General features: G+C 43.4%; 6 non-coding genes and 1 pseudogene across 6 annotated transcripts; all 7 read right to left on the bottom strand.

Annotated features, from left to right (window-relative positions):
* Positions 1 to 91: 91 nt before the first annotated feature.
* LOC130303391 (U2 spliceosomal RNA) lies at positions 92 to 282 on the bottom strand. Its single transcript, XR_008853464.1, has one exon. It is a non-coding gene; the product is annotated as a U2 spliceosomal RNA (small nuclear RNA).
* A 2,089-nt stretch (positions 283 to 2,371) lies between these two features.
* Positions 2,372 to 2,588, bottom strand: LOC130303419 (U2 spliceosomal RNA; annotated as a pseudogene).
* A 7,673-nt stretch (positions 2,589 to 10,261) lies between these two features.
* LOC130303390 (U2 spliceosomal RNA) lies at positions 10,262 to 10,452 on the bottom strand. Its single transcript, XR_008853463.1, has one exon. It is a non-coding gene; the product is annotated as a U2 spliceosomal RNA (small nuclear RNA).
* A 2,065-nt stretch (positions 10,453 to 12,517) lies between these two features.
* LOC130303389 (U2 spliceosomal RNA) lies at positions 12,518 to 12,708 on the bottom strand. The gene has a single exon (XR_008853462.1). It is a non-coding gene; the product is annotated as a U2 spliceosomal RNA (small nuclear RNA).
* A 2,104-nt stretch (positions 12,709 to 14,812) lies between these two features.
* On the bottom strand, positions 14,813 to 15,003 carry LOC130303388 (U2 spliceosomal RNA). The gene has a single exon (XR_008853461.1). It is a non-coding gene; the product is annotated as a U2 spliceosomal RNA (small nuclear RNA).
* A 2,089-nt stretch (positions 15,004 to 17,092) lies between these two features.
* LOC130303387 (U2 spliceosomal RNA) lies at positions 17,093 to 17,283 on the bottom strand. The gene has a single exon (XR_008853460.1). It is a non-coding gene; the product is annotated as a U2 spliceosomal RNA (small nuclear RNA).
* A 2,104-nt stretch (positions 17,284 to 19,387) lies between these two features.
* On the bottom strand, positions 19,388 to 19,576 carry LOC130303416 (U2 spliceosomal RNA). The gene has a single exon (XR_008853488.1). It is a non-coding gene; the product is annotated as a U2 spliceosomal RNA (small nuclear RNA).
* Between the last annotated feature and the right edge of the window lie 3,568 nt (positions 19,577 to 23,144).

Raw genomic sequence — 23,144 nt, 5'->3', positions numbered from 1 at the left:
AGCAGCAGCAAGGCCCACAGGGCTGGCTAGCTGGCTAGCCAGCAAGCAGGTAGCAATGAAAGTAGGAATCTTTCTTTTTAACCCTGTAAGGGGGTGGTGCACTGTACCCGAAGATACTGCCATATCGGGTCAATGCATAGGGCGACGGAAGCAAGCTTCGAAATCGGCCCCCGTTCTCAAAAATCCATTTAATATATGGTCCCCAGATAGGGGACGTATCAGATATTAAACTGATAAGAACAGATACTACACTTGATCTTAGCCAAAAGGCCGAGAAGCGATAACCGTGAAAGGGGCGGGCCCAACAAGGTCCCCTTCATGGGCACTATCACTGCTTGCTGTCAGGGAGGCTGCCAGACAATTTTCCATGCACACTCTGGGCTGGGGGGCAGTCAACCACCAGTACACACAGCAGAACCTAAACCCATACCATTATTGCTAAGCAGCAAGACAGGGGCCCATTGCACTCCCACGGGGCCTTTTTAAATGCAATCCATAACCCGGATTTGCCAGGAACCCTTCTTACTCCTCCTACTTGCATGTGACACTGGGCTTAGGATCTGCATAGGAAACACACACACAAGCACACACCTACCTTTGTTGCCTGCAGATGCCTCCTTGGCTGTCCCCAAACGGTATCAAACCAACACCCACGGGAAGCTGTAAGCATAGAGGACATGCCTGCACCCCATTGGACTTACCTGTGTGGGTTAAATCCGGGTTATTTGACAACCTATGGCGGTGATGGTTCTGCTCAGGCAGAGCAGTGCTGATGCTCCTCATAAAGCTGTCGCTGCTGTGAAGGTTCTAGGTGACATCACAAATCCCTTTGGTTACATACACAACAAAGCTGGGTTGTTGTTGTTTACACTCTGCAAGGCCTGTGGAAGTGAGTGACATCATAGCACTGTAGTTCTGAGGGTTCAAGATGGATGCAACAATCTCCTGTTGCTTCTATGAAGGCCGTAATAGACGACATCACCAAACAGCTCCATAGTCACATACACAGCAAAGGAGAGATGTTGTTTACACCTAGTGATGTCAGTGGTATTGAGTGACATCACAGCACAGTGCTAAGGCTCCTGGGCCTGGACACAGCAGCGGCTGCAATATCTCAACGGAGAATACGTTTATATCTATGTGTGTGTGTGCGCATATATATATATATATATATATATATATATATATATATATATATATTTCTCCGCCGAAATCACTTTTAAACCCATTTCCACCTTTTTTTCCCTTCTCTTCCTCTTACTTTTTTTTCACGTTTTTTTACGTTTTTCTCCTTTTCGCCTCTTTTCTGGGCGTATTATTCTTCTTTTTCTTCTTTTTTTTCGTCTAATGCATACCCCATCAGTGCAGCAATGCTTATTCAATACCGCCAGCAGATGGAGACACTGGGGGATAATTTTCTAAGGATTTATACTGATTTTTCCTGTCTGAATTTGTCGCACAGAAAGTTGCAGGCCAAATATGTGTGACATTTCTGCGACTTTAGCTTCTAGAGCATTTTTACAACATTATACATAGGTGCTGAATACATAAAAAGCGACTGTTCAGCGACAGACAAGTCGCATCGGCTGAAAGTAGGCCAGAATGTCAGTCCATGTTGGAGCAGGTTTAGATACAGTCTAAAGCATAGATCTCAAAGTCTGTGCACAGAATTTAGCAAGGGCCTCGCACCTTCTGATGCATCAGGTAGGTGCACAATAGCATAGCCTAACCCTCTGTACTTTGGTCTATATTGATGCGGGACATAGACAGCCAGCTGATGACCAATCCATTAGTGCAATGGATGGCTGGAAGCATTTGTCTTTGCCTTTGCAATACCACAGAAGCAATGCATGGTCAATGTACAGCAATGACACACCTGTGTGAACAGCCAGGAGACCCCCCCCCCCCATGTTATGTTACATAGTTACATAGTTAGTACGGTCGAAAAAAGACATATGTCCATCACGTTCAACCAGGGAATTAAGGGGTAGGGGTGTGGCGCGATATTGGGGAAGGGATGAGATTTTATATTTCTTCATAAGCATTAATCTTATTTTGTCAATTAGGAACATTCAGCACCCACCCGCTATCAAGGCAGCTGCCTATCATGTCATGCCCTACCTGCACAGGTGTGCTGGCTACTCAAATGATCCAATTAAGGAGGCCATTTAGTCAGCAGCAGCAGAAGTCCTGTGCCTGGACGCTCCAACAGGGGCCAGACACAAGCAGAAGCAGAAGCAGCAGAAGCAGCAGCAGCACCACCTTTTGTTTTTTGGCTGCAGCAGCAGCAAGGCCCACAGGGCTGGCTAGCTGGCTAGCCAGCAAGCAGGTAGCAATGAAAGTAGGAATCTTTCTTTTTAACCCTGTAAGGGGGTGGTGCACTGTACCCGAAGATACTGCCATATCGGGTCAATGCATAGGGCGACGGAAGCAAGCTTCGAAATCGGCCCCCGTTCTCAAAAATCCATTTAATATATGGTCCCCAGATAGGGGACGTATCAGATATTAAACTGATAAGAACAGATTTTTTTTTTTTTTTTTTAAGCCGAGGAACGTGCTTTCGATTCACCCAAAGTGCAAGAAAAAGTGCAAACGTGTTACACTAAAAAAACGTGCACAAAGGATGCGGTCTATCGCAAGCCCTTCTCCGATAGGAGAGAGGCCCCCCAACAAACCTTACCCTTCACCTCCGGACCAAAAGGTACCTGCGAGGTTCCAGGTTCGATGTCCCTTTTCGCCGAAGCTACTAGGGGACCACAAATGCTCCCGGCATCCCCCTTGGCGTTAGCCAAGGTATCTGCCCGCAGAGCCGATTACGGTAGGTACCCTGCCAAAGCAGGAGTACCCGGGGTGTTTGCAGGGAGGTGCGGAACCTAATGGCCACACACACCTCCCCTAGACCGCCAGGAGGGACACCCAGAAGGGCTACCGCATCCTGACCAATCCTGTGAACACACAACACGCAAAAAGTGACACAGTGAGACAAAAAAGAAATAAATAAGTGAATGTGTGCAGATATACTGCCCGGACATCCGGCCGGATCTATAAAAATTTCTCTGATCCTAGCCAGAAGGCCGGGAATCAAGAGGTGAGTGCCACAAGGTGAAGAGATTATGGTGCCCGTGCTTCAACTCAGTGAGCCTATTCTCCCAGTGAGTTTCGGCACCTCGGGGTCACCACTCCCCGAGGCACAAAAGTACCTCGGCTCTAGACCCTCTCAGCCTCATGGCGAGACCCGGAGGGAACAGGTCACATCGGGGCAGCCGTCGAGCTGATTCCTCAGAACCAGCCCCGGAAAGCCCTGGTACACCTGCATCCTCCATGCAGCACCCATCCCCACCAGCATGAAAACTGATAAGAACAGATTTTTTTACATTTTTATTGAAAAAACTCAAAAACTTAAATACATCACAAGAAATTTTTACAATATATCAAATACTGTTTTCCATAAATGTAAATTCCACATAGCTAATGCTTTTTTCTGCCCATATCTCTTTTTATCAATTAAATAGTACAAGTAAACTTCACTGTATATCATCTTCAAACATTCTTTTTCACAAATAAAATCTCTTTTGAAGACAAGGATATTACGAACTTTCCATAATACATTTTTTGTACAGTTGATAAAAATCCACAAAATTCTCTCTTTTTCTTTCGTAACTCCATCACTTTTGCCATATAAAACAACTTCATGATTTAAAACTTTTAGACCTGTTAGGAATTTCAATAAGGAACCAATTAGTCTAAAAACCTTTTGTGCAAAATAACAATTCCAGAAAAGGTGCAAAACAGTTTCATCTATATTGCAATTTTCCCGGGGACAGACACATACAGCATTTAGACCTCTTCTATATTGGAAAAATCTTACCGGAAGACACTCATGGATAATCATCCATGCTAAATCCTTGTGCTCATTAAAAAGATATGGCTCATTTACCTTTTTCCATATTTGTACACACCTATTATAAGAAAAATTAGAGACCATACATATTTCTTCTTGCAAATTTAACTGTACTTCTATCTTGCGAGCATCCCTCAAGGTTAACAAGTCAAAGTCTTTAAGGTTATACATACGTATAATTTTTTCTAAGATGGCATAATGTTTAGGCGGAGTTAAAAGTACAGGAGAAGATAATGATAAAAACACCCATTTTCTTCTTCTAAAAATATGTCCCGCAGAGTACTTTAAAAAACAGGACCATACACTTTTCATAAAAAGTCCCCTAAAACACCAACTAAAAAACCTTAAGTATAAAAATTTTCTAATACAGGGAACCTGTTTTCCTCCATTTTTTTGTGACTTATACATAATATCTCTTTTTAATTTTTCTGCTTTAGAACTCCATAGAAACTCAAAGAGAATCCTCTGAAGTTGCCTAGACATAAGTTCATTAGGAGGATAAATCATATTTAAATAGAGCATAATGGGTATAAGCATAGCCTTAATCACCAAAATTTTACCTTCTAAAGATAATTTCCTAAGGGACCAAAAGTCTACCTTCTTCTTTACCTTTTCTTTTACCATTAGCCAACTTTCCTCACCATTGTTATTTTTATCATAGATGACTCCAAGGATTTTTATTTTTTCTGACTGTAATTTTAGGTTTGGTATTTGCACGTTTTCCCATTTACCTATATAAAAACAGTCACATTTAGATAAATTAAGTTTAAAAGCAGAAGCTTTACAAAAGAAATCAGTAACATCCACAACTCTTTGTAAAGAGAAGGAACTTTCACAAAAAACATTAATATCATCCATATAGCCACACACTTTAAGGGTGGCACTATTACCTCCAGGAACTGGCACTCCTTTTATTATTTTATCATTCCTTATTAAGTTTAACAGAGGTTCTATTGCACATATGAACAGTATAGGAGACAGAGGGCAGCCTTGCTTTACCCCTGATGATAAATTAATAAAATCCGTAAGGAAACCATTTATTAAAATCCTGCTAAAAGAACCTTTATATAAGAGAGCAATTTGCTTAATAAATATGTTAGGAAAACCCATGCGTTGTAAAACCATCCATAAAAAACAATGTGATACTCTATCGAACGCTTTATGAAAATCTAGAGATAGAATGGCTAGATTTTGATTCCGCTCTTGCTGATACCATATGACGTCCCTAATAGCATTTAAAGGTTCAGCTACACTCCTTCCTGGGACACCACATACCTGATCCACATGGATGACCTTGTACAAAAAAGGCTTCATTCTGTTAACAAAAATTTTTGACATAATCTTATAATCAACATTAAGAAGCGTAATTGGTCTCCAATTTTCTAAGCTGTTCCTATCCCCCTTTTTGGGGATCAGAGACACTATACCACTCCTCCAAGATAAAGGTAGAACATCAGAATTAAAAGCCTCCTTAAAAATATTAAGCAAATCATCTTTAAAAATTTCCCAAAAGGTTTTATAAAACTCTACAGGAAGTCCATCCGAACCTGGTGTTTTACCTGTGGATAAACTTTTAGCAGCAATTTCTAATTCTTGGCATCTTACTTCTGTGCAAAGTGCATCTTGGTCCTCCTTACTTAAACCACAATCTAAAGTGCTTAGGAGAAAATTAGCAGCAGATATATCAATGGGTTTCTCATTAAACAGATCTTGATAAAAGGATTTAGCTTTGGATAACATTCCTACATTAGTAGTTTCATCCTCAATGTTAATCATTAACTTTTTTGTTTCCATTACCTTTTTAAAAAAGAATCTTGTACACTTTTCATCCTTCTCTTTACATTCAACTTTGGAGTTAAAAATTATTTCTTTCCCTTTGTTAGTTATAGCCTTCTGAATATCACTTTTAACACTTAAAATCAGATCGTCTACATATACACCCAGCTCTTTGAGTTGATAATAGGTTTGTAGTTTTGTGTTAAGATCTCTATACCATTTCAATTTCTCTTTTGTTTTTTTAACACTCATCTTAATAAAATACTCTTTAAATTTTACCTTGCAGAATTCCCACCATGCTAAAAGAGAATTAAAATTAGTCCTTGAGGTCTGCAATTTTTTAAAAAGATAGATAAAATTACATTTAATTTCTTCATCTTCAAGCAAAGAGACATTCAGACGCCAGACTCCTTTGGCTCTGCAAACCCCATCAAACTTACATGTAGCAGATAGAATCTTATGATCTGAAAAAAAGGTAGAAGTCAATTGCATATTCCCATAAAATGCAAATCCAGAAGCAAAAATATAATCAATCCTTGACATATAAAGGCTATTCCCCCAGGTATACCCAGGGTCATTAGGGAAAGAGGTTCTCCACAAATCTTTTAAATTAAAATCAACTATAAAATCCTTTAGTTGTTTTTCAGTCTTATCTTTCCTTTGTTCAGATCCTCCAGCCCGCTCCTCTCCTGCCATTATACAATTAAAATCACCAGCGATGATAAGCGGGGATGAACCCGGTAAATAAAACTGAATTTTCTCTAATAAATCAGATCTTTCATCCTTATCTGGAGAGGCATATACATTTAAAAGTCTCATATTCATGTCATTATAAATAATATGAACGAGCAGGGCTCTACCGGGTACAATGTCTGTGAAGGAGGTAACTTTATACTCACTGCTCTTGAACAGTATGCCAACACCAGTCACTTTCCTCTCATTATCCCCTGACCACACAGACGGGCCAAGAGTCCATTCAGATCTCAAAGATGAATAATTGATATCATAATCAATGGCACATTCCTGTAAAAATAAAATGTCTGTAGGCAAAGAAGACAAGAAAGAAAATAAAGCAGCCCTCCTCTCTGGGCTCTTCAAACTCCTCACATTGAAGGAGGAGATATTAACACTTGGTAGCTCCTGGGTCATTCATTATCCTCAGACAAAGAACCCCAATCTGTAGGTGGTGACACAAATTCCTCAATATTAACAGGGTCAGATGCTGTTATAACCTTTTGGCAGACAATCTCCACGTTCCCCTCGTCCGCACTAACTCGACCACTCCTTTTGATGTTAAGGCCCTTTTCCTCTTTCCGGTCTCTGCTTTTCCTCTTTCGCCGTTCTTCTACATCCATCTCCTCTGTATCCCTTCTGGGCGGTCCAGGACCCTCAACTTCCATGAGAGGAGAACCCCTCACTTCTGTCTCAGGTCCCACGACCTTCCCCGGGGACACAATGCTTTTGGAGACATGAGCCACAGCAGGTATCACAGGAATTCCGGTAGCAGAAGACTCAGGCATCACTTTCAGGGTGTGGGTCTTAGGCACAGGCACAGCATCCATGGAGCTCTTCCTCATCGAGGGACCAGCCGACGTAGCCACAATATTGGCCCAGGAGCGTTGAGGACAATCCTTAAAAGCGTGTCCTTTCTGCTTACACACATTACACAGAATCTCATTTTGACAGTCCAAAGTGGTGTGGCCTTTTTGGCCACATCTTTTGCAAATAACCACTTCCTCTTTGCAAGATTCTTGTGTATGACCATATTCATGGCATTTCCTGCAATAATACGGCATCCCAGGGTAGAATAAATAGCCACGTTTACGCCCAATTAAAAAATTTGCAGGTGGGCGACACAGACCTCCAATTCCTCTCACATCTTCTCTGAACTTAACAGCAAACTTATGCTTTCCAGTCCAAAAGTCCATTGCATTCATAATTTTATGAGAGTATTTGACTTCCGCACAATATTGGTTTAAAAATAAGACAATGTCTCTTATATCCACGTATGGATCGTGCATAGTAACCACCAGTGGAACATCGCCATTAGAATATAGAGCAATGAAAACAAGTCCTTTCATATCCTCCTCATTGGCAAGCTCCCGAACTTTCTCAAACATATGGTCACATGCAGATGCGGAAGTCAAGGTAAGAATGAAAAGTCCTTTACCTGGGTCTTTTAGGCAAAACACATCTTCTCTCTGAATGTGCAATAAATCCAGCATAATTCTCTTGACAAAAAATTCCAAAGTCATCTTCTCCTTTTTCTCCTCATCCACTTCAATACGGAAGGTGTTCTTAATCCGAGTTTCAGTATGCGCAGCAAACCTAAGGGTCGCCATGGGGGATCGCCTTCCCGTTCTTTGTAAGTCCTCCTCCTATAGCAGCATGAGGCTTAAGACGGCTAAAAAACCGCCGATGCCTCAAGGCCGAAGGTTCGACGAACTCAGAGCCCCTTGACAAGATACAAGATCTTAGCCAAAAGGCCGAGAAGCGATAACCGTGAAAGGGGCGGGCCCAACAAGGTCCCCTTCATGGGCACTATCACTGCTTGCTGTCAGGGAGGCTGCCAGACAATTTTCCATGCACACTCTGGGCTGGGGGGCAGTCAACCACCAGTACACACAGCAGAACCTAAACCCATACCATTATTGCTAAGCAGCAAGACAGGGGCCCATTGCACTCCCACGGGGCCTTTTTAAATGCAATCCATAACCCGGATTTGCCAGGAACCCTTCTTACTCCTCCTACTTGCATGTGACACTGGGCTTAGGATCTGCATAGGAAACACACACACAAGCACACACCTACCTTTGTTGCCTGCAGATGCCTCCTTGGCTGTCCCCAAACGGTATCAAACCAACACCCACGGGAAGCTGTAAGCATAGAGGACATGCCTGCACCCCATTGGACTTACCTGTGTGGGTTAAATCCGGGTTATTTGACAACCTATGGCGGTGATGGTTCTGCTCAGGCAGAGCAGTGCTGATGCTCCTCATAAAGCTGTCGCTGCTGTGAAGGTTCTAGGTGACATCACAAATCCCTTTGGTTACATACACAACAAAGCTGGGTTGTTGTTGTTTACACTCTGCAAGGCCTGTGGAAGTGAGTGACATCATAGCACTGTAGTTCTGAGGGTTCAAGATGGATGCAACAATCTCCTGTTGCTTCTATGAAGGCCGTAATAGACGACATCACCAAACAGCTCCATAGTCACATACACAGCAAAGGAGAGATGTTGTTTACACCTAGTGATGTCAGTGGTATTGAGTGACATCACAGCACAGTGCTAAGGCTCCTGGGCCTGGACACAGCAGCGGCTGCAATATCTCAACGGAGAATACGTTTATATCTATGTGTGTGTGTGCGCATATATATATATATATATATATATATATATATATATATATATTTCTCCGCCGAAATCACTTTTAAACCCATTTCCACCTTTTTTTCCCTTCTCTTCCTCTTACTTTTTTTTCACGTTTTTTTACGTTTTTCTCCTTTTCGCCTCTTTTCTGGGCGTATTATTCTTCTTTTTCTTCTTTTTTTTCGTCTAATGCATACCCCATCAGTGCAGCAATGCTTATTCAATACCGCCAGCAGATGGAGACACTGGGGGATAATTTTCTAAGGATTTATACTGATTTTTCCTGTCTGAATTTGTCGCACAGAAAGTTGCAGGCCAAATATGTGTGACATTTCTGCGACTTTAGCTTCTAGAGCATTTTTACAACATTATACATAGGTGCTGAATACATAAAAAGCGACTGTTCAGCGACAGACAAGTCGCATCGGCTGAAAGTAGGCCAGAATGTCAGTCCATGTTGGAGCAGGTTTAGATACAGTCTAAAGCATAGATCTCAAAGTCTGTGCACAGAATTTAGCAAGGGCCTCGCACCTTCTGATGCATCAGGTAGGTGCACAATAGCATAGCCTAACCCTCTGTACTTTGGTCTATATTGATGCGGGACATAGACAGCCAGCTGATGACCAATCCATTAGTGCAATGGATGGCTGGAAGCATTTGTCTTTGCCTTTGCAATACCACAGAAGCAATGCATGGTCAATGTACAGCAATGACACACCTGTGTGAACAGCCAGGAGACCCCCCCCCCCCCATGTTATGTTACATAGTTACATAGTTAGTACGGTCGAAAAAAGACATATGTCCATCACGTTCAACCAGGGAATTAAGGGGTAGGGGTGTGGCGCGATATTGGGGAAGGGATGAGATTTTATATTTCTTCATAAGCATTAATCTTATTTTGTCAATTAGGAACATTCAGCACCCACCCGCTATCAAGGCAGCTGCCTATCATGTCATGCCCTACCTGCACAGGTGTGCTGGCTACTCAAATGATCCAATTAAGGAGGCCATTTAGTCAGCAGCAGCAGAAGTCCTGTGCCTGGACGCTCCAACAGGGGCCAGACACAAGCAGAAGCAGAAGCAGCAGAAGCAGCAGCAGCACCACCTTTTGTTTTTTGGCTGCAGCAGCAGCAAGGCCCACAGGGCTGGCTAGCTGGCTAGCCAGCAAGCAGGTAGCAATGAAAGTAGGAATCTTTCTTTTTAACCCTGTAAGGGGGTGGTGCACTGTACCCGAAGATACTGCCATATCGGGTCAATGCATAGGGCGACGGAAGCAAGCTTCGAAATCGGCCCCCGTTCTCAAAAATCCATTTAATATATGGTCCCCAGATAGGGGACGTATCAGATATTAAACTGATAAGAACAGATACTACACTTGATCTTAGCCAAAAGGCCGAGAAGCGATAACCGTGAAAGGGGCGGGCCCAACAAGGTCCCCTTCATGGGCACTATCACTGCTTGCTGTCAGGGAGGCTGCCAGACAATTTTCCATGCACACTCTGGGCTGGGGGGCAGTCAACCACCAGTACACACAGCAGAACCTAAACCCATACCATTATTGCTAAGCAGCAAGACAGGGGCCCATTGCACTCCCACAGGGCCTTTTTAAATGCAATCCATAACCCGGATTTGCCAGGAACCCTTCTTACTCCTCCTACTTGCATGTGACACTGGGCTTAGGATCTGCATAGGAAACACACACACAAGCACACACCTACCTTTGTTGCCTGCAGATGCCTCCTTGGCTGTCCCCAAACGGTATCAAACCAACACCCACGGGAAGCTGTAAGCATAGAGGACATGCCTGCACCCCATTGGACTTACCTGTGTGGGTTAAATCCGGGTTATTTGACAACCTATGGCGGTGATGGTTCTGCTCAGGCAGAGCAGTGCTGATGCTCCTCATAAAGCTGTCGCTGCTGTGAAGGTTCTAGGTGACATCACAAATCCCTTTGGTTACATACACAACAAAGCTGGGTTGTTGTTGTTTACACTCTGCAAGGCCTGTGGAAGTGAGTGACATCATAGCACTGTAGTTCTGAGGGTTCAAGATGGATGCAACAATCTCCTGTTGCTTCTATGAAGGCCGTAATAGACGACATCACCAAACAGCTCCATAGTCACATACACAGCAAAGGAGAGATGTTGTTTACACCTAGTGATGTCAGTGGTATTGAGTGACATCACAGCACAGTGCTAAGGCTCCTGGGCCTGGACACAGCAGCGGCTGCAATATCTCAACGGAGAATACGTTTATATCTATGTGTGTGTGTGCGCATATATATATATATATATATATATATATATATATATATATTTCTCCGCCGAAATCACTTTTAAACCCATTTCCACCTTTTTTTCCCTTCTCTTCCTCTTACTTTTTTTTCACGTTTTTTTACGTTTTTCTCCTTTTCGCCTCTTTTCTGGGCGTATTATTCTTCTTTTTCTTCTTTTTTTTCGTCTAATGCATACCCCATCAGTGCAGCAATGCTTATTCAATACCGCCAGCAGATGGAGACACTGGGGGATAATTTTCTAAGGATTTATACTGATTTTTCCTGTCTGAATTTGTCGCACAGAAAGTTGCAGGCCAAATATGTGTGACATTTCTGCGACTTTAGCTTCTAGAGCATTTTTACAACATTATACATAGGTGCTGAATACATAAAAAGCGACTGTTCAGCGACAGACAAGTCGCATCGGCTGAAAGTAGGCCAGAATGTCAGTCCATGTTGGAGCAGGTTTAGATACAGTCTAAAGCATAGATCTCAAAGTCTGTGCACAGAATTTAGCAAGGGCCTCGCACCTTCTGATGCATCAGGTAGGTGCACAATAGCATAGCCTAACCCTCTGTACTTTGGTCTATATTGATGCGGGACATAGACAGCCAGCTGATGACCAATCCATTAGTGCAATGGATGGCTGGAAGCATTTGTCTTTGCCTTTGCAATACCACAGAAGCAATGCATGGTCAATGTACAGCAATGACACACCTGTGTGAACAGCCAGGAGACCCCCCCCCCATGTTATGTTACATAGTTACATAGTTAGTACGGTCGAAAAAAGACATATGTCCATCACGTTCAACCAGGGAATTAAGGGGTAGGGGTGTGGCGCGATATTGGGGAAGGGATGAGATTTTATATTTCTTCATAAGCATTAATCTTATTTTGTCAATTAGGAACATTCAGCACCCACCCGCTATCAAGGCAGCTGCCTATCATGTCATGCCCTACCTGCACAGGTGTGCTGGCTACTCAAATGATCCAATTAAGGAGGCCATTTAGTCAGCAGCAGCAGAAGTCCTGTGCCTGGACGCTCCAACAGGGGCCAGACACAAGCAGAAGCAGAACAGCACCACCTTTTGTTTTTTGGCTGCAGCAGCAGCAAGGCCCACAGGGCTGGCTAGCTGGCTAGCCAGCAAGCAGGTAGCAATGAAAGTAGGAATCTTTCTTTTTAACCCTGTAAGGGGGTGGTGCACTGTACCCGAAGATACTGCCATATCGGGTCAATGCATAGGGCGACGGAAGCAAGCTTCGAAATCGGCCCCCGTTCTCAAAAATCCATTTAATATATGGTCCCCAGATAGGGGACGTATCAGATATTAAACTGATAAGAACAGATACTACACTTGATCTTAGCCAAAAGGCCGAGAAGCGATAACCGTGAAAGGGGCGGGCCCAACAAGGTCCCCTTCATGGGCACTATCACTGCTTGCTGTCAGGGAGGCTGCCAGACAATTTTCCATGCACACTCTGGGCTGGGGGGCAGTCAACCACCAGTACACACAGCAGAACCTAAACCCATACCATTATTGCTAAGCAGCAAGACAGGGGCCCATTGCACTCCCACGGGGCCTTTTTAAATGCAATCCATAACCCGGATTTGCCAGGCTTCTTACTCCTCCTACTTGCATGTGACACTGGGCTTAGGATCTGCATAGGAAACACACACACAAGCACACACCTACCTTTGTTGCCTGCAGATGCCTCCTTGGCTGTCCCCAAACGGTATCAAACCAACACCCACGGGAAGCTGTAAGCATAGAGGACATGCCTGCACCCCATTGGACTTACCTGTGTGGGTTAAATCCGGGTTATTTGACAACCTATGGCGGTGATGGTTCTGCTCAGGCAGAGCAGTGCTGATGCTCCTCATAAAGCTGTCGCTGCTGTGAAGGTTCTAGGTGACATCACAAATCCCTTTGGTTACATACACAACAAAGCTGGGTTGTTGTTGTTTACACTCTGCAAGGCCTGTGGAAGTGAGTGACATCATAGCACTGTAGTTCTGAGGGTTCAAGATGGATGCAACAATCTCCTGTTGCTTCTATGAAGGCCGTAATAGACGACATCACCAAACAGCTCCATAGTCACATACACAGCAAAGGAGAGATGTTGTTTACACCTAGTGATGTCAGTGGTATTGAGTGACATCACAGCACAGTGCTAAGGCTCCTGGGCCTGGACACAGCAGCGGCTGCAATATCTCAACGGAGAATACGTTTATATCTATGTGTGTGTGTGCGCATATATATATATATATATATATATATATATATATATATATATATATATATATATATTCTCCGCCGAAATCACTTTTAAACCCATTTCCACCTTTTTTTCCCTTCTCTTCCTCTTACTTTTTTTTCACGTTTTTTTACGTTTTTCTCCTTTTCGCCTCTTTTCTGGGCGTATTATTCTTCTTTTTCTTCTTTTTTTTCGTCTAATGCATACCCCATCAGTGCAGCAATGCTTATTCAATACCGCCAGCAGATGGAGACACTGGGGGATAATTTTCTAAGGATTTATACTGATTTTTCCTGTCTGAATTTGTCGCACAGAAAGTTGCAGGCCAAATATGTGTGACATTTCTGCGACTTTAGCTTCTAGAGCATTTTTACAACATTATACATAGGTGCTGAATACATAAAAAGCGACTGTTCAGCGACAGACAAGTCGCATCGGCTGAAAGTAGGCCAGAATGTCAGTCCATGTTGGAGCAGGTTTAGATACAGTCTAAAGCATAGATCTCAAAGTCTGTGCACAGAATTTAGCAAGGGCCTCGCACCTTCTGATGCATCAGGTAGGTGCACAATAGCATAGCCTAACCCTCTGTACTTTGGTCTATATTGATGCGGGACATAGACAGCCAGCTGATGACCAATCCATTAGTGCAATGGATGGCTGGAAGCATTTGTCTTTGCCTTTGCAATACCACAGAAGCAATGCATGGTCAATGTACAGCAATGACACACCTGTGTGAACAGCCAGGAGACCCCCCCCCCCCCCCCCCCATGTTATGTTACATAGTTACATAGTTAGTACGGTCGAAAAAAGACATATGTCCATCACGTTCAACCAGGGAATTAAGGGGTAGGGGTGTGGCGCGATATTGGGGAAGGGATGAGATTTTATATTTCTTCATAAGCATTAATCTTATTTTGTCAATTAGGAACATTCAGCACCCACCCGCTATCAAGGCAGCTGCCTATCATGTCATGCCCTACCTGCACAGGTGTGCTGGCTACTCAAATGATCCAATTAAGGAGGCCATTTAGTCAGCAGCAGCAGAAGTCCTGTGCCTGGACGCTCCAACAGGGGCCAGACACAAGCAGAAGCAGCAGAAGCAGCAGAAGCAGCAGCAGCACCACCTTTTGTTTTTTGGCTGCAGCAGCAGCAAGGCCCACAGGGCTGGCTAGCTGGCTAGCCAGCAAGCAGGTAGCAATGAAAGTAGGAATCTTTCTTTTTAACCCTGTAAGGGGGTGGTGCACTGTACCCGAAGATACTGCCATATCGGGTCAATGCATAGGGCGACGGAAGCAAGCTTCGAAATCGGCCCCCGTTCTCAAAAATCCATTTAATATATGGTCCCCAGATAGGGGACGTATCAGATATTAAACTGATAAGAACAGATACTACACTTGATCTTAGCCAAAAGGCCGAGAAGCGATAACCGTGAAAGGGGCGGGCCCAACAAGGTCCCCTTCATGGGCACTATCACTGCTTGCTGTCAGGGAGGCTGCCAGACAATTTTCCATGCACACTCTGGGCTGGGGGGCAGTCAACCACCAGTACACACAGCAGAACCTAAACCCATACCATTATTGCTAAGCAGCAAGACAGGGGCCCATTGCACTCCCACGGGGCCTTTTTAAATGCAATCCATAACCCGGATTTGCCAGGAACCCTTCTTACTCCTCCTACTTGCATGTGACACTGGGCTTAGGATCTGCATAGGAAACACACACACAAGCACACACCTACCTTTGTTGCCTGCAGATGCCTCCTTGGCTGTCCCCAAACGGTATCAAACCAACACCCACGGGAAGCTGTAAGCATAGAGGACATGCCTGCACCCCATTGGACTTACCTGTGTGGGTTAAATCCGGGTTATTTGACAACCTATGGCGGTGATGGTTCTGCTCAGGCAGAGCAGTGCTGATGCTCCTCATAAAGCTGTCGCTGCTGTGAAGGTTCTAGGTGACATCACAAATCCCTTTGGTTACATACACAACAAAGCTGGGTTGTTGTTGTTTACACTCTGCAAGGCCTGTGGAAGTGAGTGACATCATAGCACTGTAGTTCTGAGGGTTCAAGATGGATGCAACAATCTCCTGTTGCTTCTATGAAGGCCGTAATAGACGACATCACCAAACAGCTCCATAGTCACATACACAGCAAAGGAGAGATGTTGTTTACACCTAGTGATGTCAGTGGTATTGAGTGACATCACAGCACAGTGCTAAGGCTCCTGGGCCTGGACACAGCAGCGGCTGCAATATCTCAACGGAGAATACGTTTATATCTATGTGTGTGTGTGCGCATATATATATATATATATATATATATATATATATATATATATATATTTCTCCGCCGAAATCACTTTTAAACCCATTTCCACCTTTTTTTCCCTTCTCTTCCTCTTACTTTTTTTTCACGTTTTTTTACGTTTTTCTCCTTTTCGCCTCTTTTCTGGGCGTATTATTCTTCTTTTTCTTCTTTTTTTTCGTCTAATGCATACCCCATCAGTGCAGCAATGCTTATTCAATACCGCCAGCAGATGGAGACACTGGGGGATAATTTTCTAAGGATTTATACTGATTTTTCCTGTCTGAATTTGTCGCACAGAAAGTTGCAGGCCAAATATGTGTGACATTTCTGCGACTTTAGCTTCTAGAGCATTTTTACAACATTATACATAGGTGCTGAATACATAAAAAGCGACTGTTCAGCGACAGACAAGTCGCATCGGCTGAAAGTAGGCCAGAATGTCAGTCCATGTTGGAGCAGGTTTAGATACAGTCTAAAGCATAGATCTCAAAGTCTGTGCACAGAATTTAGCAAGGGCCTCGCACCTTCTGATGCATCAGGTAGGTGCACAATAGCATAGCCTAACCCTCTGTACTTTGGTCTATATTGATGCGGGACATAGACAGCCAGCTGATGACCAATCCATTAGTGCAATGGATGGCTGGAAGCATTTGTCTTTGCCTTTGCAATACCACAGAAGCAATGCATGGTCAATGTACAGCAATGACACACCTGTGTGAACAGCCAGGAGACCCCCCCCCCCCCCCCCCATGTTATGTTACATAGTTACATAGTTAGTACGGTCGAAAAAAGACATATGTCCATCACGTTCAACCAGGGAATTAAGGGGTAGGGGTGTGGCGCGATATTGGGGAAGGGATGAGATTTTATATTTCTTCATAAGCATTAATCTTATTTTGTCAATTAGGAACATTCAGCACCCACCCGCTATCAAGGCAGCTGCCTATCATGTCATGCCCTACCTGCACAGGTGTGCTGGCTACTCAAATGATCCAATTAAGGAGGCCATTTAGTCAGCAGCAGCAGAAGTCCTGTGCCTGGACGCTCCAACAGGGGCCAGACACAAGCAGAAGCAGCAGAAGCAGCAGCAGCACCACCTTTTGTTTTTTGGCTGCAGCAGCAGCAAGGCCCACAGGGCTGGCTAGCTGGCTAGCCAGCAAGCAGGTAGCAATGAAAGTAGGAATCTTTCTTTTTAACCCTGTAAGGGGGTGGTGCACTGTACCCGAAGATACTGCCATATCGGGTCAATGCATAGGGCGACGGAAGCAAGCTTCGAAATCGGCCCCCGTTCTCAAAAATCCATTTAATATATGGTCCCCAGATAGGGGACGTATCAGATATTAAACTGATAAGAACAGATACTACACTTGATCTTAGCCAAAAGGCCGAGAAGCGATAACCGTGAAAGGGGCGGGCCCAACAAGGTCCCCTTCATGGGCACTATCACTGCTTGCTGTCAGGGAGGCTGCCAGACAATTTTCCATGCACACTCTGGGCTGGGGGGCAGTCAACCACCAGTACACACAGCAGAACCTAAACCCATACCATTATTGCTAAGCAGCAAGACAGGGGCCCATTGCACTCCCACGGGGCCTTTTTAAATGCAATCCATAACCCGGATTTGCCAGGAACCCTTCTTACTCCTCCTACTTGCATGTGACACTGGGCTTAGGATCTGCATAGGAAACACACACACAAGCACACACCTACCTTTGTTGCCTGCAGATGCCTCCTTGGCTGTCCCCAAACGGTATCAAACCAACACCCACGGGAAGCTGTAAGCATAGAGGACATGCCTGCACCCCATTGGACTTACCTGTGTGGGTTAAATCCGGGTTATTTGACAACCTATGGCGGTGATGGTTCTGCTCAGGCAGAGCAGTGCTGATGCTCCTCATAAAGCTGTCGCTGCTGTGAAGGTTCTAGGTGACATCACAAATCCCTTTGGTTACATACACAACAAAGCTGGGTTGTTGTTGTTTACACTCTGCAAGGCCTGTGGAAGTGAGTGACATCATAGCACTGTAGTTCTGAGGGTTCAAGATGGATGCAACAATCTCCTGTTGCTTCTATGAAGGCCGTAATAGACGACATCACCAAACAGCTCCATAGTCACATACACAGCAAAGGAGAGATGTTGTTTACACCTAGTGATGTCAGTGGTATTGAGTGACATCACAGCACAGTGCTAAGGCTCCTGGGCCTGGACACAGCAGCGGCTGCAATATCTCAACGGAGAATACGTTTATATCTATGTGTGTGTGTGCGCATATATATATATATATATATATATATATATATATATATATATATATATATATATATATTTCTCCGCCGAAATCACTTTTAAACCCATTTCCACCTTTTTTTCCCTTCTCTTCCTCTTACTTTTTTTTCACGTTTTTTTACGTTTTTCTCCTTTTCGCCTCTTTTCTGGGCGTATTATTCTTCTTTTTCTTCTTTTTTTTCGTCTAATGCATACCCCATCAGTGCAGCAATGCTTATTCAATACCGCCAGCAGATGGAGACACTGGGGGATAATTTTCTAAGGATTTATACTGATTTTTCCTGTCTGAATTTGTCGCACAGAAAGTTGCAGGCCAAATATGTGTGACATTTCTGCGACTTTAGCTTCTAGAGCATTTTTACAACATTATACATAGGTGCTGAATACATAAAAAGCGACTGTTCAGCGACAGACAAGTCGCATCGGCTGAAAGTAGGCCAGAATGTCAGTCCATGTTGGAGCAGGTTTAGATACAGTCTAAAGCATAGATCTCAAAGTGCACAGAATTTAGCAAGGGCCTCGCACCTTCTGATGCATCAGGTAGGTGCACAATAGCATAGCCTAACCCTCTGTACTTTGGTCTATATTGATGCGGGACATAGACAGCCAGCTGATGACCAATCCATTAGTGCAATGGATGGCTGGAAGCATTTGTCTTTGCCTTTGCAATACCACAGAAGCAATGCATGGTCAATGTACAGCAATGACACACCTGTGTGAACAGCCAGGAGACCCCCCCCCCCCCCCCCCCATGTTATGTTACATAGTTACATAGTTAGTACGGTCGAAAAAAGACATATGTCCATCACGTTCAACCAGGGAATTAAGGGGTAGGGGTGTGGCGCGATATTGGGGAAGGGATGAGATTTTATATTTCTTCATAAGCATTAATCTTATTTTGTCAATTAGGAACATTCAGCACCCACCCGCTATCAAGGCAGCTGCCTATCATGTCATGCCCTACCTGCACAGGTGTGCTGGCTACTCAAATGATCCAATTAAGGAGGCCATTTAGTCAGCAGCAGCAGAAGTCCTGTGCCTGGACGCTCCAACAGGGGCCAGACACAAGCAGAAGCAGAAGCAGCAGAAGCAGCAGCAGCACCACCTTTTGTTTTTTGGCTGCAGCAGCAGCAAGGCCCACAGGGCTGGCTAGCTGGCTAGCCAGCAAGCAGGTAGCAATGAAAGTAGGAATCTTTCTTTTTAACCCTGTAAGGGGGTGGTGCACTGTACCCGAAGATACTGCCATATCGGGTCAATGCATAGGGCGACGGAAGCAAGCTTCGAAATCGGCCCCCGTTCTCAAAAATCCATTTAATATATGGTCCCCAGATAGGGGACGTATCAGATATTAAACTGATAAGAACAGATTTTTTTTTTTTTTTTTTTTTTTATTGAAAAGGAAATATACAATACATAACCAAGTAAATCATTCAAAAAATTACATATTCATCTGAAAACACATGAATAACACATATTTGACATATACAATATATACAGGAATCATGTCTTTACATGTACATATAACAAAAAGCTTTCCCTTCATGACTTTCCCTCAGAAAAAATAAATTGCAGCGGATTCTGTCCCTCCAACTGTCCCTTCATATCAGGATATAATCTGTAAGAAAAGAAAAAGAAAGACAAATAAGAATACAATCATAACCAGTACTTCCATTTTTTGTGTTTCCAGATCCCCTCTGCATCATCAGAACCATAGTTTTTCCTATCACATAATACGTAAAGGTAAATTTTACCACGGATCATGCCCAGACACTCCTTCACACTTACTTCAGTTTGATTGAAAATCCTAATATTCCTTACATCCCACAGAACCTCTTTTACACAATTTACTATGAACCATAACACTCTTGCCTTCTCTCTCTCCACTGCACACAAACCAAACATCATCATATTAAAGGATAAGATTTCAATTCCAGTAAGATTTTTAATTAGACCAGACATTTTTCTCCACACAGACTTCGCATAACCACACTCCCAAAACACATGTACATAATTCTCACATCCACCGCAACCATCCCTGGGACACACTTCACTGTCTACCAATCTCCTTCTCCTCTGAAATTCCCTTGTTGGCAGACACCCATGAGCTAACATCCAAGACAAGTCCTTTTGTTTATTTGTCAGTTCCTTGTGACTGACATTTTTCCACACTACCTTACAATCCTTCTCAGACAGACCTCCCACACATTCCACTGTTTCTCTCTGCTCCAACACTTTCATCACCTTCTTACTATCATTCCATTCAGTCACACATTCCAGATTATTTTTCCTGACACACCGCCCTATTCTCTGATAGAACCAAGGAACCTCAAAACTTACAGGTACCCTTAAGTCCCTTTCCATTAGCTTATATTTCAACAACACATTACCAGCCAAATACCTTACCATGCACCCAAACACACATTCCTTCTTACTTACAGCGAGACAAAAACTGACATACTTCACAGCCAGGAACACTTCCACATTCATCATTCCTTTCCCACCATGCATTCTGCTTTTCACCACCTTCCCACGACTCAATTTCTCCATCCTTGAATTCCATAAGAAAACAAAGATCTGCCTGATAATTCTTGCCAGACACCTATCCGGTGGAGGAAACACATAATTAACATAAAGCAAAATAGGAATTATAACAGCTTTAATAACCAGAATCCTTCCCTCAATCGATAAAGTCCTTAAAGACCAGAAGTTTATTTTATTCCCCACCCTCCCCAAAACCCTCTCCCAACTTTCTTTCCCATACAAATCATTATCAAACACCACCCCAAGCACTTCCACACCCCCCTCTCTCACAGGCCACTCGCACAACCCACTCTCTCCCCACCCCTCAAAAAATTTACAACCACTCTTCCCAACATTAAGCTTAAACCCACTCATTAAACAGAAACACTCAATCAATAACTTAGCACGCCTTACCCCTGCCATTGACTTACATACAACAGTAACATCATCCATGTAACCAATCACTCGCATATCCTTCCCATGACTACCAGGTATTTCTATACCCCGCATCACCTTATCTCTCCTAATCATCCCCAACAAAGGCTCAATCATACAAATAAAAAGAATTGGCGACAGGGGACACCCCTGCCGCACTCCAGATTTTATACTCACTTCCCTACTCAGAAAACCATTGACCTGAATCTTACTATAAATGTCCCTATACAAACATTCAATCCACTTCACCATTCTGTCCGGCACATTCATCCTCCTCAAAACCCTAAACAATAAATCATGCACCACCCTATCATACGCTTTTTCAAAATCCACCGTAACAACAGCCACACCTTGCTTCCTAGTTTTACAGTCCCACAATACATCCCTCAGACCTAACAGACATTCAGAAATCCTACGATCAGGCACTGTACACATTTGCTCCTCACCTACCATACAATCAATCACATCCTTTAACCTATTCGCAATAACTTTAGCAATAATTTTGTAATCACAATTCAAGAGCGCTATAGGCCTCCAATTTTTAAGATCCCTCTTATCCCCTTTTTTAAACAATAACACAGTCACACTCTCACTCATACTTTTAGATAACTTCCCTCTCCTAAGTACTTCCTTACACACCTCCCATACATAATCCCCTAACATATCCCAAAACACAAGATAAAATTCCACAGGCAAACCATCACTCCCTGCCACCTTTCCTTTCTTCATCCCATTCACAGCATCCTCCACCTCACTCTTCCTCACATCCTCTTCCATAAAGAACCCATCAATTTCATCCAAACGCTTATCCACATATCCCAAACATTCCTCCTCTAGAGTCACGTCCCGCTCCTTCTCCGTGAATAAATCAGAATAAAACTTCCACACTTCCTCTAACACCTCATCCTTACCAAAGACCTCTACCCCATCATTCGTAAAAACACTCATCATCTCAGTTTTTTTACTGAATGCCTTTTTAAAGAAAAATTTGCTACATTTCTCATCCTTCTCTTTCACTTCAACCCTAGCCTGTGCAATAATCTTCCTTCCATTCCTCTCCAGACACTCATTCACACTTCCACGAGCTTCCTCAATCTCCTTCTCAACACTCATCCCCAAACGCCTCAATTCATACAAATACTCTAACCTTCTTTGCCATCTCTCATACTCTTCTCTATCTTTCCTCCCTTTCTCACACCCTTTTTTAATAAAAAACCTTTTAGTCTCTAACTTCACCCACTCCCACCACTCAACCACACTATAAAATGCATCCTTCCTCAACACCCATCCATCAAAACGCTCCCTATATTCTTGTAATACACATTCATTATCCAATAAAGACACATTCAACTTCCAAACACCCTTTCCATACTCACTTAGACCACCACCTTTTACCACACACTCAATCCAGGCATGATCCGTGAACGGTAACCTCCTCCGTCTGAAATTAGAAACAGACATTAGTTTTGAGACAAAAATGAAATCAATACGCGAACTTGTATTGTTAGAAAAATATGTATAACCGATAGTACCATCATTATGGGCAACAAAGGAATCCTTTAACCCAAATAAATTTACAATCTCTTTAAGCTGCTTACTAGTACTGTCTAAACCAGACCCACCACCCACCGTAGTACTACTCCTATCCCCCTCTGTTATTATACAATTGAAATCCCCTATAAGGAACACATCATCCCTCCCACTCAAAAAGAAATATAATTTCTCAAACACCTCCCCTCTTTCCTTCCTCCCAGTTGGAGCATAAACATTAATTACTTTATATGTGAAACCCCTGAAAATAAAATGCACTAATAATACCCTACCCGGAACAATATGGACAACTTTTTTAACAACAAACTCATTACTTTTGAACAAAATCCCCACCCCCGAATTACGTTCCATTGAACCAGACCATACCGATTGCCCATAAGGCCAGGAGATATTTGGCTCCCCATCCAAGCAGCACTCCTGGAGACCTAGAACATCAAAAGAATATCTAGAAAGTAAATCAAAAAT

Source organism: Hyla sarda, unplaced genomic scaffold (genome assembly GCF_029499605.1).
Source record: "Hyla sarda isolate aHylSar1 unplaced genomic scaffold, aHylSar1.hap1 scaffold_1227, whole genome shotgun sequence".
Taxonomy (NCBI): Eukaryota; Metazoa; Chordata; class Amphibia; order Anura; family Hylidae; genus Hyla; species Hyla sarda.
This window is presented reverse-complemented; position numbering and strand designations above follow the sequence as displayed.